Genomic DNA, 18,584 nt, shown 5'->3' on the forward strand with positions numbered 1-18,584 from the left:
GCCTTTAATCCATTTTGAGTTTATTTTTGTGTATGGTGTATCAAAGTGGTCCAATTTCATTCTTTTGCTGGTAGCTGTCCAGTTTTCCCAACATCATTTGTTGAAGAGACTTTTTCCCACTGGATATTCTTGTCTCCTTTGTCAAAACTTTAATTGACCGTAAAAGTATAGATTTATTTCTGGATTCTATTCTGTTCTATTGAACTTTATGTCTATTTGTATGCCAATACCATACTGTTTTGATTACTACATTTTGTAGTATATCTTGAAATCTGGGGGCGCCTGGGTGGCTCAGTGGGTTAAGCCGCTGCCTTCGGCTCAGGTCATGATCTCAGGGTCCTGGGATCGAGTCCCGCATCGGGCTCTCTGCTCAGCAGGGAGCCTGCTTCCTCCTCTCTCTGCCTGCCTCTCTGCTTACTTGTAATTTCTCTCTGTCAAATAAATAAATAAAATCTTTAAAAAAAAAAAAAAAAAAAAAAAAAAAAAAAAAAAAAGAAATCTGGGATCTCGTTTTGTGCTTCTTTTTAAAGATCACTTTAGCTATTCTGGGTCTTTTGTGGTTCCTTACAAATTTTAGAATTATTTGTTCTACTTCTATGAAAAGTGCTGTTGGTATTTTGATAGGGATTTCATTAAATATTCATTAAACATGTAGATTGCTCTTGGTAGTGTGGACACTCAAGCAATATTTGTTCTCCCAATCCATAAGGAGGGATATCTTTCTGTTTGTGTCATCTTTAATTTCTTTCATCAGCGTTTTATGGTTTTCAGAGCATAGGTCTTTCACCTCTTTGGTAAAGTTTGTTCCCAGGTATCTTACTTTTGGTGCAATTGCAAATAGAATTGTTTTCTTAAATTATTTTTCTGCTACTTCATTTTCAGTTTATAAAAATACAACAGATTTCTATATATTGATCTTATATGATGTGGCATTGCTAAATTCATTAATCAGTTCTAGTAGATTTTTTGGTGGAGTCTTTAGGGTTTTCTATACATAGTATCATGTCATCTGCAAATAGTGAATGTTTTGCTTCTTCCTTACCAATTTGGATGCCTTTTTTTCCTTTTTTTCTTTTCTGATTGCTATGGCTAGGATTTCTGAATAAAAGTGGTGAGAGTGCACATTTTTCTCTTATTCCTGATCTTATAGGAGTAAAGCTCTCATTTTCCCTATTGAATACAATGTTAGCTGTGGGTTTTTCATACAAGACATATTATGTTGAGGTATGTGGACCCTAAACCTACATTGTTGAGGGTTTTAATCATGAGTGGATGTTGTACTTCATCAAATGTCTTTTTTGTGTCTATTGAAATCATATGATCTTTATCCTTTCTTCTGTTGATGTGATATATCACAATAATTTGTGAATATTGGACCATCCTTACATCCCAGGAATAAATCCTAGTTGATTCTGCTAAATTATTTTTTTAGTGTATTGTTGGATTAAATTTTCTAATATTTTGTTCAAGATTTTTGCATCCATATTTATCATAGATATTGGCATATAGTTCTCTTTTTCAGTGGTGTCTTTATCTGGTTTTGGTATGTGTGTAAGCCTGGTCTCTAGGTATTTGGAAGCTTTGCTTTCTCTTCTATTTTTTTGACTACTTTGAGAAGAGTAGGTATTAACCTTTCTTCAAATGTTTGGTAGAATTCACCTGTGAAACTATCTAGTCCTCAATTTTTGCTGAGAAATTGTTGATTACCAGCAATAGGTCTATTCAAATTTTCTATTTCTACCTATCTCAGTTTTTGGAAGGTTCATGTTTCTAGGAATTCATCTATTTCTTCAAGGTTGTTCTATTTGTTGGCATATAATTTTTTGTAATATTCTTTTATAATCTTTTGTATTTCTCTGGCATCAGTTGATATTTTTCCTTTCATTTCTGATTTTGTTTATTTGAGCCCTCTATTTTTTTTTCTTTTTTTCTTCCTTTTTTTTTTTGGATGAGTGTAGCTAAAAACTGATAAATTCAGTTGATCTTTTTGAAGAACCAGTTCCTGGTATCATTGATTGTTTTTTGTTTTTTTTGTTTGATTGCTTGTTTTGGGGGGTTGTTTGTTTAGTTTTCTGTTTTGTTTATTTCTTCTCTAATTTTTATTATTTAGTTCTTTCTATTGTTTTGGAATTCTGTTTGTTCTTTTTCTAGCTCCCTTATCCATAAGGCTATGTTGGTTATTTGTTTTGTGCTTTTTGTTTTTGTTTGTTTTTAGATTTTTTTCTTATTTCTTGAGGTAGGCCTGTATTTCTATAAACTTCTCCTCATAGAACAGCTTTCCTAAAATACTAAAGATTTTGGACCATTTTGTTTTCATTTTTATTTGTCTCCATGTATTTTTTTTTTTAATTTCTTCTTTGATTTCTTGGTTGACAAATTTAATGTTTCTAGCATGTTATTTAACCCCTATGTTTTTATGTTCTTTTCAGAGTTTGTCTTGTGGTTGACTACTAGTTTCATGGCATTGTGATCAGAAGAGATGCAAGGTATGACTTCAATTTGTTAATTTGTTGAGACTTGTTTAGGGCCCTACTATGTGATCTATTCTGGAGAATATTCCATGTACATTTGAAAAGAATGTGGGTTTCATGGTTTTTGAATGGAATATTCTGACTATATCTGTTAGATCTATCTGACCCAATGTGTCATTCAAAGGAACTGTTTCCTTCTTGATTTTCTGTTTGAATGATCATCCAAAGGTGTAAGTAGGATGTTAAAGTTCCCTAATTTATTGTGTTACTACTGACTACTTCATTTATGTTTGTTATTTGCTTTGTTATGCATTAGGGTGCTTCCACATTGGGTCCACAAATGTTTCAAATGATAAATCCTTAGTGGATAATTCCCTTTATGCTTACATAGTATCCTTCTTTGTCTCTTGTTTTAGAGTCTTTGTCTTAGAGTCTATTTTTTCTGATATAAGTATTGCTACCCTGGTTTCCTTTCATTTCCATTTGCATGATAGGTGCTTTTCTGTTCCATCACTTTCAATCTGCATGTGTTGTTTAGGTCTGAAATGAGTCTCTTGTAGACAGTATATAGATAGGTCTTGCTTTTTTTATCCATTCCATCACACTATGTCTTTTGATTAGAGCATTTAGTCCACTTACATTCAAAGTAATTATTGATAGGTACATATGCATTATCATTTTGTTACTTATTTTATGACTGTGTTTGTAGTTCTTCTCTGTTTGTTCCTTTCTTGTTTTCTTCTCTCATTATTTTCTCACTTTCTTCAGTGTTATACTTAGATTCCTTTTTCTTTATTTTTTGCATTTCTATTACCAGTTTTTGATTTATGTTTACCACTAGGTTTATATTCAACATGTCATACATATAGCTGTCTAATTAAATTGATGGTCACTTATGATTTAGCTTATTCTAAATGCACTAAATTTTTACCCCACACCCACCCTGTTTATGTATGTGGTGTCATAATTTACCCTTTTATTTTGTGAATCTCTTGACTGATTTTTGTAGATCAGATTTATCGAATTTGTTTTACTGTTTTGTGCTTCCTGTTTTCCTTGTTCTTCCTCATGGTCTTTCTGTTCCATTCAGGAGTCTCCTTTAACATTTCTTTTAGGGCTAGTTTAGTCATCATGAATTCTTTTAACTTTTGTTTGTCTGGTAAACTTTAACTCTCTTATTCTGAATGAATAAGCAAGAGTAGTGTTCTTGGCTTCAGTGTTATTGTTGTTGTTGTTCTTTCAGCACTTTGAATATTATTCCACTCCCTTCTGCCCCACAATGTTTCCGCTATAAAGGCTTCTGACAGCCTTATGGGGTTTCCTTTGTCAGTTTGTTTTCTTTTTCTTGCTGGTTTTAAAATTCTCTCTTTATCATGACTCTGCCATTACTATGTGTCTTAGTATGGACCTCTTTAGGTTGATTAAGTTAGGGGCTCTCTGTGCTTCCTGGATCAGGATTTCTGTTTCCTTCCCCAGATTCAGGAAGTTTTCAGCTATTATTTCTTCAAATACATTTTCTGCCTCCTTTTCTCTCTTCTCCTTCTAAGACCCCTATAATGTGAATGCTATTATGCTTGATGGTGTTGCTGAGTTCCCTTAATCTATTCTCATTATTTATTAATTTTTTTTCTCTCTCCTGTTCAGCTTGATTGCTTTCCATTACTCTCTCCTCCAGGTCACTGATCTCATCTCCTTCCTCTATTCTGCTATTTATTCCCTCTAGTGTATTTTTGATTTGTTATTGAGTTCTTCATCTTTGATGAGTTCTTTTTTGTAGTTTCTATCTCTTTGTTGAAGTTCTCACTAATATCCTCCACCCTTTTCTCAAGTCCATCAAATATCTTTATGACCATTACTTTAAATTAGCTATCAGGCATATTAGTTGTCTCTGTTTCATTTAGCTCTCTTGCTATGATTTTGTCCTGTTCTTTCATTTGAGATATATTCCTCTGCATTGTCATTTTAACTCTCTGTATCTGTTTCTATGTTTTAGGAAAGTTGGCTATGTCTCTTGCTCTTGTAAATAGTGACCTTATAAAGAAGAGGCCCAGTAGTGCTCTGCAGTGCACTGTCCCCTATTCATCAGAACCTGGTGCTTCAAGGGTGTCTCATGTATGTTACATGTGTCCTACTGTTGTGGCTGAGCCACATTTGCCTTTAGTTTAGTCTTTTTCAGTGGTCCTCTTTGGAACAGAATACAGTCACCTTGGTCCTGAATTATATCAGGCCAGACATTTGCCAGAGCTGCAGTTGCACCAAACTGCAGGGTGATCCTCCTATGTTATCCCCTGAGATGCTTTAATTTGTGGGCAGGGCCTATAACCAGACCCAATGTCTTCCTCAGCCCATTGTCAGGGCCACAGTCACACTGGTATGTCTGGTTCTCTTTTCTAGGGCAAGAGTCACTTTGGAGAGGTGCTGACCCATGTCAAGGCTCCTTGCATACTGCCACTTAATGACACTACTTTGGACGGACTCCTGCTGAGGAAGTGTTAAGGGCAGAATGCACATTGTCAGCAAAGTTTATGAGGGTCTGCTGTGGGAGGGGTCCTGAAGTAGCTTTGGAGAGCTGCTGAGGGCAGGCTGTGGGGACAGTCTGTAGAAAAATGTTGTCGTGGGGGGCACTGTTAGCAGTCTGTACTGTTTTCCTCAGGTATCCATATATCTAGACTGGGAGGCTAGGGAGGGAAATCATGCCTGCCAGCTTTTTGTTACTGGAGAAATCTCCCAAAGATCCTTGCCCCTCCAGCACATGTTCTGAAACTTGTAAACAAACCTCTCCACCTCATATTCCCCTGGTGTTTTTTAACTGCTGCTTTTATGTTATATCTCAATGGGGCTATTTTTTATACTGTCTCTTTAAGGGTGAGGACTCAGTTTCCTATCACTCTCAGGCAATCCCAGACTGGGGCCACTGATTTCAAAGTTCCCAGTGTTAAGTCCATTGATTTTAAAAATTTGCTAATTCAAACTCCTCCCATTTTCAAAACCAAATGTTATGAGAATTTGTCCTCCCAGTGCAGGTTCCCCATGTCTGGGGTGCCTGGGGTAAGGAATCCTCTTCTCCCATTTCCATGCTCCCTGCATCCCTCCCTCCTGTGGACAGTCCTGCAGGTCAAATTGGCTCCTGAGCACATGTCTGCCCTTCCTTCCCTTTGTAATGTGGACTCTTCTCTACATTTTTCTGTGGAGAGTCTGCTCTGCCAGGCTTCAGGTCATTTTCTGGATTATTTACTCTGACAGGGTGTCATCTAGGTGTAACCATGGAATGAAGTGAACCTAGGATCCTCTTACTCTACCATCTTCACTGGAAGTCTCTGTTGTTTTCATTTTGTTTTGTTTTTGTTTTATTTTTTTAAGATGAGAAGACACAATGCCTGACATGCAGAATGTGCTATATAAGTATAAGCTATTGATTTTATAATAAAAATATTGATAACAATAAATAAATAATAAATTTGGAGAACCGATTTTTAGGTAATTATTGTTAACATGAGCATAGAATATCTCATAGGAAGCACCATAGATGTCACTGTAAATATGCATTTCTCTATGTATATTCATGTTCTCTGTTCTTCAACTTCAGATTGTCACTTAACCTCTAAGCTGAAGTTTAGTACATATTACTTGTACATGTCTTTTCCTTGAGGAAAACTTTTCCATTAAATCCAGCTCCTTTATTGCAGTCCATGTGGGCTAGTGCTCATAAAGTTCCAGTTAGGAGGAAAACCACTTCCTAGAGACGTGAGCCTTGGAAGATGCTAGCTCTTGAAGATATTGCCCCATCCCTGATTAAAGGAAAGACACAGAACAACAGTAGCATCCACATCCAGTTGAAAAGTAAGTTAATAGTAAATGCTTTTACTCTGACTTTTTGAATAATGTTGAGCATTATAAAATGGAAAATCATAATCAGTCACCTCAAAGATCAGGAATTGACTTATTATAGACTGAAGATTTACAAGAGCATTCTCTTTCTATTGAACATAAAATGTTCAAAAGATTCTGGAACAGATTTCAGAGGATGCAGCACAACCTGTTTCCAGGAACAGAAGCATCAAATGAGCTATCTTGGATACTGTAAAATAAAATAAGGAAATTAAAAATATCATTCCATTAGTTTATGACCTCTTTTCTCCCCTACTTCTCTGCTTTTTGCTCATACTGATTCTTGCCTGGAACTGCTTTCCTGATCTTTTGAGTTTTCTTTCTGGATGATTATTACTTGTGTATTACTCAAACTTCAGCTTGCATATTACTTATTCCAGGAAGACAGAGCTAGGTTAGGAGCCTACCACCATTTGTGCTGAATTGTATCTGAACTTCCTATATCACACTATTTGCCACATTTTATAACACTGCCTCTTTGCTTGTTCATATCATTACTGCATAGAAACTCTTTGAAGCTAAAAATAATTCATGTCTTGCTGACAGTCATGTCACCAGAACCATCCCTGGGTCTGTGCTCAAATATTTGTGAAAGGAAAGTAGAGACAGAAAGGAGGAGGGGAAAATAGAAATGAAGGCAGAAAGATTGATGAGCAGTACCTCCTTCATTTCAACAATGACAAAGCTGCCAGAAATCACAAAAACAAGGTGGCATGTTGGGGTACCTGGGTGGCTCAGATCATCTGCCTTTGGCTTAGTTCATGATCTCAGGGTCCTGGGATCAAGCCCACATCAGGCTCTCTGCTCATCAGGGAGACTGCCTCCTCCTCTCTCTCTGCTTGCCTCTTTGCCTACTTGTGATCTCTCTCTCTTTCAAATAAATAAATAACATATTTAACACAAAACAAAACTTAAAAAAAAAAAAAGTGCCGTGTGACCCTAGACTCAGCTGTGGCACAAAGTGAGGGGTGTTAGGTTAGTCCATGAGGGCACTTCAAGCACTTTTCCTTATACCATCTTGAATTTAGCTTTTATAGCTTTTTTCATGGCAAAGCTAGGAAACATCTCATAATGGCTTATTTTGTTTGCTAGACTTTTTTTTTTTTTTAATCTGAAAACAAAAATATCCTTAAAACAATTTAACCTATCTGAAATAATGCTGAAGAAAAATCTGTATGCAAAAGTAATCCAGTGATAATTAATAAACAAAATAGCAATATTATTTTGTTTCTTTGAGAAAGATTCTTTCCATTTTTTCTTTTTTGTCTTACTTCCATTGAATTTAGGCAGTAGAGAAATCTAGCAAGAGTTTAAATGGAAAGAAGAGAGTGAGGTCAGGTTGTTTATTTTCCCAGCTTCTCCTTCTCTTTTAAAGTGGCTCCAAACTGGCTAATCCTTGAACAAAAGTCACCCAAAAGACTCTAGCAGCAGGAGATGGCATTGTACTCTCTCCCTCTGGGTTCTAATGACTTCTCTTGATCTCCATAGACCTAAACAGGGTACCAGCTCAGTAGCTGCTGAAGCCAGGTTCTTGCAGTAGCCTGTGGTCTTCCTGTACCCACCATTTTGATGTCAATAAACACATATAAATTATTCTATTTTCAGTATTCCATATATTTTCTGTTGACTTGAAATTAATACAGAAAGTGGATATCTCTGTGAAACATCTTTGATATATATTCTTTAAAGCAAAATACATACATGATTAATGTTTCTCTTTATTATTTTATAAAATTAAAGATTCAGACACAGTATTTTTATCTGGATAAAAAAAGAGCCATGTATATGGCAAGCAAATCCACAGGACCTGTTCTACTGTTGTATACACACAGATTATTCTTCTCTTCTTAATATTTTATTAATATTTTTAAAACTTCAAATTAAGATTTATATTAACCTATTTACATAACTTATCCTGACTTGGCACCTCTTGGTGGCCCACCCAATCTCTATCTTCCTTGTCCTAGAAGAACCGAACTTATATTTAGTAATCTACCCTATTTGTCACTCCAAAGTAGAATTCTGATTCTATGTAGTCAAGTCATGCATAGGATTCCCTTAGTCAGGCGTATCAAGATTTTGAGGGCTCTGAAAACCCTAAAACTGGGGCCTGTCTTTAAGAAAAATAATACAATTTATGAATATAAAATATGAATGATTAAATATTTGTTACAATAAAAATTAACAAATATAAAAATTTGCAAGCTGACTAAAATACTATAAGCATAACAAAATCTAAAAAATAATATAATTTTAACTGTTTGACTCTACATTCTCCTTCCTTTTCAAAATACAGAGTCCTCGATCATCACTTCTTAAAAATAATTTTAGAGTATAATGTCCTATAGAGTGACTAAAAATATACTTCAGTCTTTGATCCAGCAAAGTTAAAATCACACTTTGCTTTTGTTATTGATAATCACATGCTGTTTTTAGTTTTGCTACTAGCATGTACCCTACAAATAGAGAAATTCTGATGAGTTCTGTTTCATGTAATTCCCTCAAAAGGATGAAAAAGGTATGATTTATTGACATTTGTATACTGTACCATATGAATTGTGTTCCAAATAAGGATATTCTTCTGTTTTAAAAAGCTGTAGAGAAGAACTGAATCCTCAGCTAACAATTTTACTGTTCGGATATTAGAAGGATAATCCGTAGGCTGTTTCTTACTTTCTATATTTCAAACCTTTTTATTTTCTACCACTATCCACACCCTGCCAGCTCCAGACACTTTAAGATATGTCCATATTATGATTCAACCTGAGCATAATTGGTAGTAAGCTAGAAAGCAAACAGTAACTACACCAAGTAAAAGTGAGGACAACTGCAGACCACATAAATATATACTACTAACCCCAAACTGTAAACTACCAGCTCAAAAACTCCCTAACATAACGCCCCAAGTATTTAAAACTTCAACATCATCGGAAATAAGAGGTAGTGTAAGAGAGAATACGTCAAAGTTCAAAAACACAGGAGTCTTAACTAACAAAGTCTAAAATACTTTATTTTGTAAATTTTACCAAAAAAAGGAAATATGAACAGATAAACACATAGCTAGAGCCTCTCTCTGGGGTTAAGGAAAAGTTCATACAATTAATGAGTCTAATGCTTCATTATCTTAACATGAGATCCACTTTTGTCTCTGGTGATTGGATCTGGCCCAGGTTCAGGTAGATACCCCACTCTCTACCCTGCAATCAGATTGAAGAAAAGTGCTGTTTTACATGTGTTGGAAACACATGTCTTTACCTTCTTCATGACAACGTGAAAAAATAATTTCTTATAATTGTGGGGAAACTGACCAAGGTAACATTAATGCAGGTTGATGTAGATATTACCCTTGGAGCTTACCCTATGTTTGGATTTATAATTTATCAAGAAAATGGTGTTTAAGCTAACTTGCATTAGATTTATAAATTATCAAGAAAATAGTGTTTAAACTAGCTTGCATCAGAGTTTCATCCTAATACAATTAATTCACATTATTTCAGAAAGGCTGTTGTTTGGATAAGGCTAATTTACATTTTGGCACAATGAATTCTCAAATATGAAATTATCCCATTTCCTATTTAAAAATTATTATATAACTTGAAGTTCAGAATTGTGATGTCATCAGCTTTCCTTTTCTTTTTCAAGGTTGCTTTGATGACTATTTGAAGACTTTGATGTCTTTATGGTTCTCTACAAATTTTAGGATTGTTTGTTCTAGTTATATGAAAAATGCTGGTGGTATTTTCATAGAAATTGCATTAAATGTGTAGATTGCTTTGGGTACATAGCAAAAAAAAAATAGACATTTTAACAATATTTGTTATTCCAATCCATGAGCATGGACTGTCTTTCCATTTCTTCGTTTCATCTACAGTTTATTTCAAAAGTGTTCTATAGTTTTCAGAGTACACCTCTTTCACCTCTTTGGTTATATTCATTCCTATGTATCTTTGTTTTTGGTGCAATTGTAAGTGGGATCGATTCCTTCATTTCTCTTTTGGTTGCTTCATCCTTGGTATATAGAAATGCAACAAATTTGTATACATTGGTTTTGTATCCTGTGACTTCACTGAATTTGTGTATCAGTTTCAACAGTATTTAGGTGAAGTCCTTCAGGTTTCTACATAGGGTATCATGTTATCTATGAGTAGTCAAAGTTTGACTTCTTGATGTCTTTTATTATTTTTGTTGTCTAATTGCTGATGCTAGGCCTTCTAGTACTATATTAAATAACAGTGGTGAAAGTGGACATCCCTATCTTGTTTTCTGATTATAGAAGAAAAGCTCTGTTTTCCCCATTGAGGATGATATTAGCTGTGAGTTTTTCATATATGGTCTTTATTATGTTGAAGTATGTTCCCTCTAAACCTTAGTTGAGGGTTTTTTTTTTTCCTTTATCATGAATAGATGTTGTATTATGCCAAATGCTTTTTCTGTATCTACGGCACTGATCATATGGTACTTATCCTTTCTTTTATTAATGTGATGTATCATGTTGATTCATTTGTGAATATTGAACCACTTTTGTAACCCAGGAATAAATCCCACTTGATTGTAGTGGATGATTTTTTAGTGTATTGTTCGAACTGGTTTGCTAGTATTTTGTTGAGAATTTTTGCATCTGTGTTCATTAGGGATATTGGCCAGGACTTATCTTTTTTTGTGGTATCTTTACCTGGTTTTGGTATCAGAATAATGCTGGTGAGGATATGGAGAAAGGGAAACCCTCTTGCACTGTTGTTGGGAATGCAAACTGGTTCAGCCACTCTGGAAAACAGTATGGAAGTTTCTCAAGAAGTTAAAAAATAGAATTACCCTAAAATCCAGCAATTGCACTGCTAGAAATTTACCCAAAGAATACAAAAGTACCAATCCAAAGGGATACATGGACCCTAATGTTTATAGCAGCATTACCTACAATAGCCAAATTATGGAAATAGCCCGTGTCCATCGACTGATGAATGGATAAAGAAGTGGTATATATGTAATTGATTACCACTCAGCTCTAAAGAGTGAAATCTTGTCATTTGCAGTAACATGGATGGAGCTAGAGAGTATTGTGCCAAGTCAGTCACAGAAAGACAAATATCAAAAGATTTCACTAATATATGATATTTAAGAAGCAGAGCAAATGTTGTCGGGGGCGGGTAGAAAAGGGAACAAACCAAGAAACACACTCATAACTATAGAGAACAAACTGATGGTTACCAGAGGGGAGGCACATGTGAGGGATGGGTGAAATAGGTCATGGGTATTAAGGAGGGCCCTTGTTGTAATGAGCACTGTGTGTCGTATGGAACTGTTGAATCACTAAGTTGTACACCTGAAGCTATTACACTGTATGTTAGCTAACTGGAATTTATATAAAAACTTAAAAAAATTACCTACTGTATTGAATTACACAACTCTAGTAGATGTCATAATTTTTTTTCTGAGATAATAGGAACATTTTTAAGACTTCTGATATTTCTCAAATACAAATAACAGTTTCAAAAATATTTAACTACATAAAATAAATTTAATATATTAGAATTTACATTCATATTTGACAAACAGGATTCCCTAAAATAAATATTTTCAGTTCTTTAAAGAAAAACATAGTTTCTAGAGAATTCTTTGTGAATTTTCAAAATTCAAAAATAAACACACCTCATAAGCATTGATAAGAAAGCATTGATATGAAAATATATATCAAAGTGTTTTCCCATTGGTGAAATAGGTTTTAAAAGTTTGCAAATCTCAATTAGACATATTTTAAGGCATAAAATTGCAAAACCATTTCCTTTTATTGTTTGTAAAGCAGAATTAAAAGAACATAATTCCCTTAAGACTCAAAGCTCATTGAAAGTTGTGTTTCTGAATAACTACCATCTTTTGATTTAGATTAAAGCTCTGGGAAGTCCCAGGCAGGAAATATCAAGTGATCAAACGCATAACTCAAAGTGAGAGAGAAAAGTGATTAAAGAGAAAGAAGGGGAAAAAAGAGTTTTGCTCAATAATTTAAAAAAATAACAAAAAGTATTCTCAGAAAACATTAAAGCTCTTTTAAAAGCAAACCAAAAAATCCATCAGCAGAAAGAAGTAAAAAGTAATACCCAGAGGAATACTGACTAGTTTGAATAAGTAGGATTTTTCTCTTTAATATGAAAACAGTTTACCCTTTACGTTCCCTGGCCGAGTAAGAAAGCACTTGAAAGAATGGAGACAAAGAGAAACTGATTCATAGTCTTTGACACCACATTTTTATTCTGTTTGCTTCACATTTCTCTCCTATTGCTAAGGAAAAGTGTTAGGGCAGTGCTCATAATGGCTTCAGCTTGCATTTGTCCTTATTCTCATTTTGAGACTCACTTACAAAGGCCTCCCAGGGCACCATCTAGAAAACTAGAACAATCTAGTTTTTTGTTTCTAAGTGGATGTTATATTTATAGATGTTTTTATGTCTGCACCTTACTAAAATATACAGAAAAGTCTTCTAGAGAGACTGGATTTTACAAAAACAAACAGGGCGGACTATGTTTACAAACTCTGTGTGACAATTGCACGCAAAATGTACTTGGCTCCATAATAAATACTTTCGTGTGTCTTAGTCCTTTTATGATTATGGTAGCTTTTTATTAGTTATTTTCATTTCTTATGCAAGGAACTACAGTTGGTAGTTCAACAACACAAATTATAACTGCTAAGAAAGCAGTATTTTTATTTTACATTTCTCCAGAAATGTTTTTGTTTTCTTTAGGACACAAAACTTATTTATCATTGCTCCTGAACTCAGAGGGTTTTTAGTCTAACTTGGAAGACAACAGACAATAATGAGGACCATGGTGGTGATAAGAAGGGTACACAAGAGGGTTGTTAGAACACAAGGAGAATATAAGAGGATTCAGTGGTCCCTTGTTTGTTTTAAAAATATATATATTACATATATTGGGTCTAACTTCATGCAGAGAGAATAATAAAACAAAAGCCTATGTTGCTTCATTTTAATTTTGTTAATTCTTAACTTCTCGTCTCTTAAATTTAGATCACTCAAAATCAGAATGCAATATTACAAATCCACATTGAGTTCATTCTTCTGGTGTCACCAACCACTTTTCCTTACTTAGAAGTAACAACTAGGGCACCCGGATGGCTTAGCCAGTTAAGTGTTAACCTCAAGTGATAATCTCAAGGTCCTGAGATCAAGCCTAGCATCCAGCTTAGCACTGGGCAGGGTATACTTTTTCCCTTTCCCTCTCCCTGCTTGGGAGCACCCACTCTCTCTCCCTATCTTTAAAATAAATAAATTATATATATATATATATATATATTTAAGATTTTATTTGACAGGCAGAGATCACAAGAAGGCAGAGAGGCAGGCAGAGAGAGAGGAGGAACCAGGCTCCCTGCCAAGCAGAGAGCCCAATGCGGGGCTTGATCCCAGGACCCTGGGATCATGACCTGAGCTGAAGGCAGGGGCTTTAACCCACTGAGCCACCCAGGTTCCCCAATAAATTCAATATTTTAAAAAAAGAGAAAGAAATGACAAAATTACCCTAAATTTTGTGTGCATTATCCCAAATCATGTTTTTAAAGTTCTGTTATATAGGTATGTATACACAATGCATGCATGCTCATGTACACACACAATGTATGATATATAGTATATGTACATTTACATGCATATTACATATATAATGGTATGTATATATTTATAAACTGCATTACATGCAATCACAGTATATATCTTTCTACAACTCGCTATTCCACTTAACATTTTGTTTAATCTTTATCGATGTCTATAACTAGACATAAAGATCTAGCTCAATACTTTCTATTGCTATATGGTATTCTAATAGATCATTAATACACAACATATTTAGTCATTTCCTATTTGATGTGCATTTGAGTTTTTTTCATCTTTCCCTATTAAAAATAAAACTGTAATAAACATCCTCATACATAATGTCCTGTGTACATGTGTGAGCTTCTCTTACTTCTAAGGATTACTTCCTGTTACATGTGCAGCTAAAATGTTATTTGATATTGCAAATTGTTTTCCAAAGTGGTTGTATCAGTTTATAATTCTGTCATTGGTATGTAAGTTCTACTTTTTAACAAAAAATATCATCAAAAATAATTAAGGAAACATCCAATTCAAGAATTTAGAGGATGATAATCTAAAAAAAAAAAATTTAGAGAATATATGTCATCAAAAACTTGAGAAAGTAGCAAAGGGAAATAATGAAGAAAAGAGCAAAAGCTGATAAAATAGAAAGCATGAAAATAATGTGCACTGCCTAATTTTTTGGTTCAACTTTTGTATTTCTGTTAACTAAATCCTAATATGCATCATTCAATCAATGTTAACCACCATTATTAGCGGCATTATATAAGTACTCTTTTTTTTTTTTAAAGATTTTATTTATTTATTTATTTGACAGACAGAGATCACAAGCAGGCAGAGAGGCAGGCAGAGAGAGAGAGAGAGAGAGAGGGAAGCAGGCTTCCTGCGGAGCAGAGAGCCCGATGCGGGGCTCGATCCCAGGACCCTGAGATCATGACCCGAGCCAAAGGCAGCAGCCCAAACCACTGAGCCACCCAGGCGCCCCTATATAAGTATTCTATAGCTTTATTTCACTTTGGTTTGTCTCTTAAATATTGAGAGAGTAATTATTAAAATATTTTATTATTAGTGTGTCATTTTTGCATTTCTCTGTTTATCTTAAACCAAGATAACAGAAGAAAAACTTCGGGTTAGATGACAGTACATCATAAATATGTAGATATATTAACTATAGATATATTAGCTTTATGGGATTATTTGAAAACATAGATTATGTAGGTAAAAATTGAATTTAATTCTATGTGTAAATATCTGAAAGACTTGTGTGTGGGTGTGTGTAATCAAATAATTGTTTACAACAACATGCATTTACTGCAGTTTTTCTTCATGTTGATGTAATTTATTTAACCAATTATTTATTTGGGGTTCTTAAACTGCCCTTGACACTTCACAGTTTTAACTAATGCCAAAATAAATAGTTTCTGTAACCAAATATTTGTATAAGAATTCTTTCTTTAAATTCTAAAAAAATATAGTACATAATCATGAAAAATTTTAAGATGCTTTATACAAAATTGCTAAATTGCCCCTACAAAATGTTGCAACATTTTATACTTTCACCTGAAAACATGAAAGTATATATTTTCCCTACATACCATCATTAGTACTAAGAAAGTAATTTTTCAATCTTTGGTTATGTAAGAAGTAAAAATTTGTTTCTCACAGTCATACCATTAAGAATCAATAGAATGTAAGGAGCTCTTTTTAATTGTTTATTCACCATAACTTGCATTTTTAATGATTTGTTCATAGTCTATCCTCTTTTTCTGTAATGTGACGGTATTTTTCAGTGATTTTTATTTATTATATTAATTATCATGTAAAATAATCTTCTCATTTTCTCATTTAACTTTTTAATTTGTTCTGTTATATAGTGTAGCCTTTTATTGTAATGTTCATATTCTCAGTCTTTTGTGAGTTCAGTATTTTCCTAGCATTTGAAGAACATACACTAAGTCTCTACTTCCTGCCAGAAACTGTTCTAGATGTGAAGAAGACAATAAAAGATAAACACAGAAAAGGCCCTTCTTCTTCTTCTTCTTCTTTTTTTTTTTTAAGATTTATTTATTTATTTGACAGACAGAGATCACAAGTAGGCAGAGAGGCAGGCAGAGAGAGAGGAGGAAGCAGGCTCCCCACGGAGCAGAGAGCCTGATGCAGGACTCGATCCCAAGACCCTGGGACCATGACCTGAGCCGAAGGCAGAGGCGTTAACCCACTGAGCCACCCAGGTGCCCCGTAAGGCCCTTCTTCTTGAATCTAACATCTATTCAGCAGTATTTCACCAATATTAAACACTATGTCATGATTCAAAACAACAGAAAAATATAAATAATTCACTGTTTTCCTAGCTATTTTCTGGTTTTTGCTTTATTTTTAATTGATTGGGAGCTTATTTTCTTATATAGTGTAATGATATTGCTTGTTTTTTAAAAACATATAAACAGTTATTCCCTAATTCTCCATTTGCACAAGGTTAAAATTGCCATATTTATCATAAACTAACTCTTAATTGTCCTAGAATCTTTTTTTTAAGCTTTCAGTAGGTTCTATTGATCTCCTTTATTTCTTGTTTGTTTACATTTGTTCTTTTAAAAGATTTGCACTGTTATAGTATGTTTCAACATTCATTTAGCTTTATAATAATTTTCCATTTATTATACTGCAGTCTACTGAATAATTGAATAAAACAAGCAGCATACATTTTAAAATGTGCAAAGAGTTTGATTATGAGTAGCATCACAGACTATTAGTTATATGTCCCCAAAAAGGTGAGAGATAAAAAGTTCTTTCAAATTGTTTTGAGTTAGCCTACTTTGAAAATTTTGCATTTTGCCTAACACCCCACTTTGCAATATGCTTCAGTTAAATCTTTCATCTTAATGTTCTATTACACTTGCTTATATATTTTCATCTTAATTTTCTCTTGCACAAATGCTCAAGTTTACATTAGGTATTGCAATATCATATGAGTAAAATTTTCCAACATTGTCACATTAAAAATAAAATTCTTCTCAATGAAAATACTTCCAGAATAATTATTATTAAAGTAGCAATAATCATGCCAATATTATTTTTAAAGACTTTATTTATTTGAGAGAGAAAAAGAGATAGAAATTAATGATTGACTTATACCATGTATTATCATCTTCAATTGCTATATCTCAAATGTTTTGAAAATAAATTTTTATTTCTTATATGTATCAATATGTTTTGAACTACTAAGATGGAAGAGTTCTAATATTAATAAGTCTCTGACAGCATCAATCAAAGTTGTTAGATAATTGAATGAATCAATAAGCCCAAAAGCCTGGCATCTGTTGTTCTCTTATGAAAACATGTAACTTGCTTTTTGGACACTGCCTAATACTTTCTTTTTCTTTGTTTTTTTTTTTTAAGATTTTATTTATTCATTTGACAGAGATCACAAGTACACATAGAGGCAGGCAGAGAGAGAGGAAGAGAAGCAGGATCCCTGCTGAGCAGATTGTCCAGCTGGGCTAGATCCCAGGACCCTGAGATCGTGACCTGAGCGGAAGGCAGAGGCTTTAACCCACTGAGCCACCCACGTGCCCCCTAATACTTTCTTTTATCTCTGAAGGCTAAAATGAAATTGCAAAATTAAAAAAAAACAAAAACAACAACAACAAAAAAACTCACCTGTAAGTCCCACTTTGTTTATCAAAATGGATAAAAGGGTCAGCTTCTAGCTAAATTACCTAAGAAATTTAAAATCAGACCAGACCTCCTGGTGGACTTTTTCCTTATAATCTTTAGTATCTTTTCTTGTTAAAAATATTTATGGCAGCATTTTTATGTATTCAGTAGTTAGAGAAGTGAGCTGGATTCTTGTCCAGGTTTGTTTTACATTTATTCTCTGATTTTGTTTTCTTTCAGGAAAATCACCAGTACTTTTTAATTCAGTGATAAGAATGTGCATGTTTTCTTAAAAAAGTATAAAGATATTTAGAAAAACAATCATAAAGTTGCCATTGATACTTTGCAAAATATCACAATATGTTGATAATGCATAGATGGCAATTATTATATAATTTCTGTGAATGCACCATGTGGAAGAAATTTCTATTTTTAATTTTCCTTTATAATTTTTTTTAAAGATTTTATTTATTTGTCAGAGACAGAGGGAGAGAGAGCGAGAGAGAGCACAAGCAGACAGAGAGGCAGGCAGAGGCAGAGAGAGAAGCAGGCTCCCTGCCGAGCAAGGAGCCCGATGTGGGACTCGATCCCAGGACCCTGGGATCATGACCCGAGCCGAAGGCAGCTGCTTAACCAACTGAGCCACCCAGGCATCCCTCCTTTATAATTTTTATTAAATTTTATCAGCCCCTTTGCAAATGTGAAGAATGCAGGTCCTTCTTTTTCTCAAAGATATTATAAAAGTATTTTAAAACACTGGAATTTTATTCTCTTATCATTATTACTACTAATAATGCATGTGACAAGTGGAGAGTAAAGCTATGTAATCTTTGATTTTAAACTTGATTTAAAAAACTAAATATTCTTTACTTTTAGCTGAAGAATAAAAAAATATCTAAAACTGTTCTGGGGTATATTCATATAAATAGTTCATTCAAAAACATGCTTTAAGATTTTGGTTTTGT

This window comes from Mustela putorius, unplaced genomic scaffold (genome assembly GCF_011764305.1).
Source record: "Mustela putorius furo isolate JIRA1106 unplaced genomic scaffold, ASM1176430v1.1 tig00000759_pilon_pilon_pilon, whole genome shotgun sequence".
NCBI classification, from domain to species: domain Eukaryota; kingdom Metazoa; phylum Chordata; class Mammalia; order Carnivora; family Mustelidae; genus Mustela; species Mustela putorius.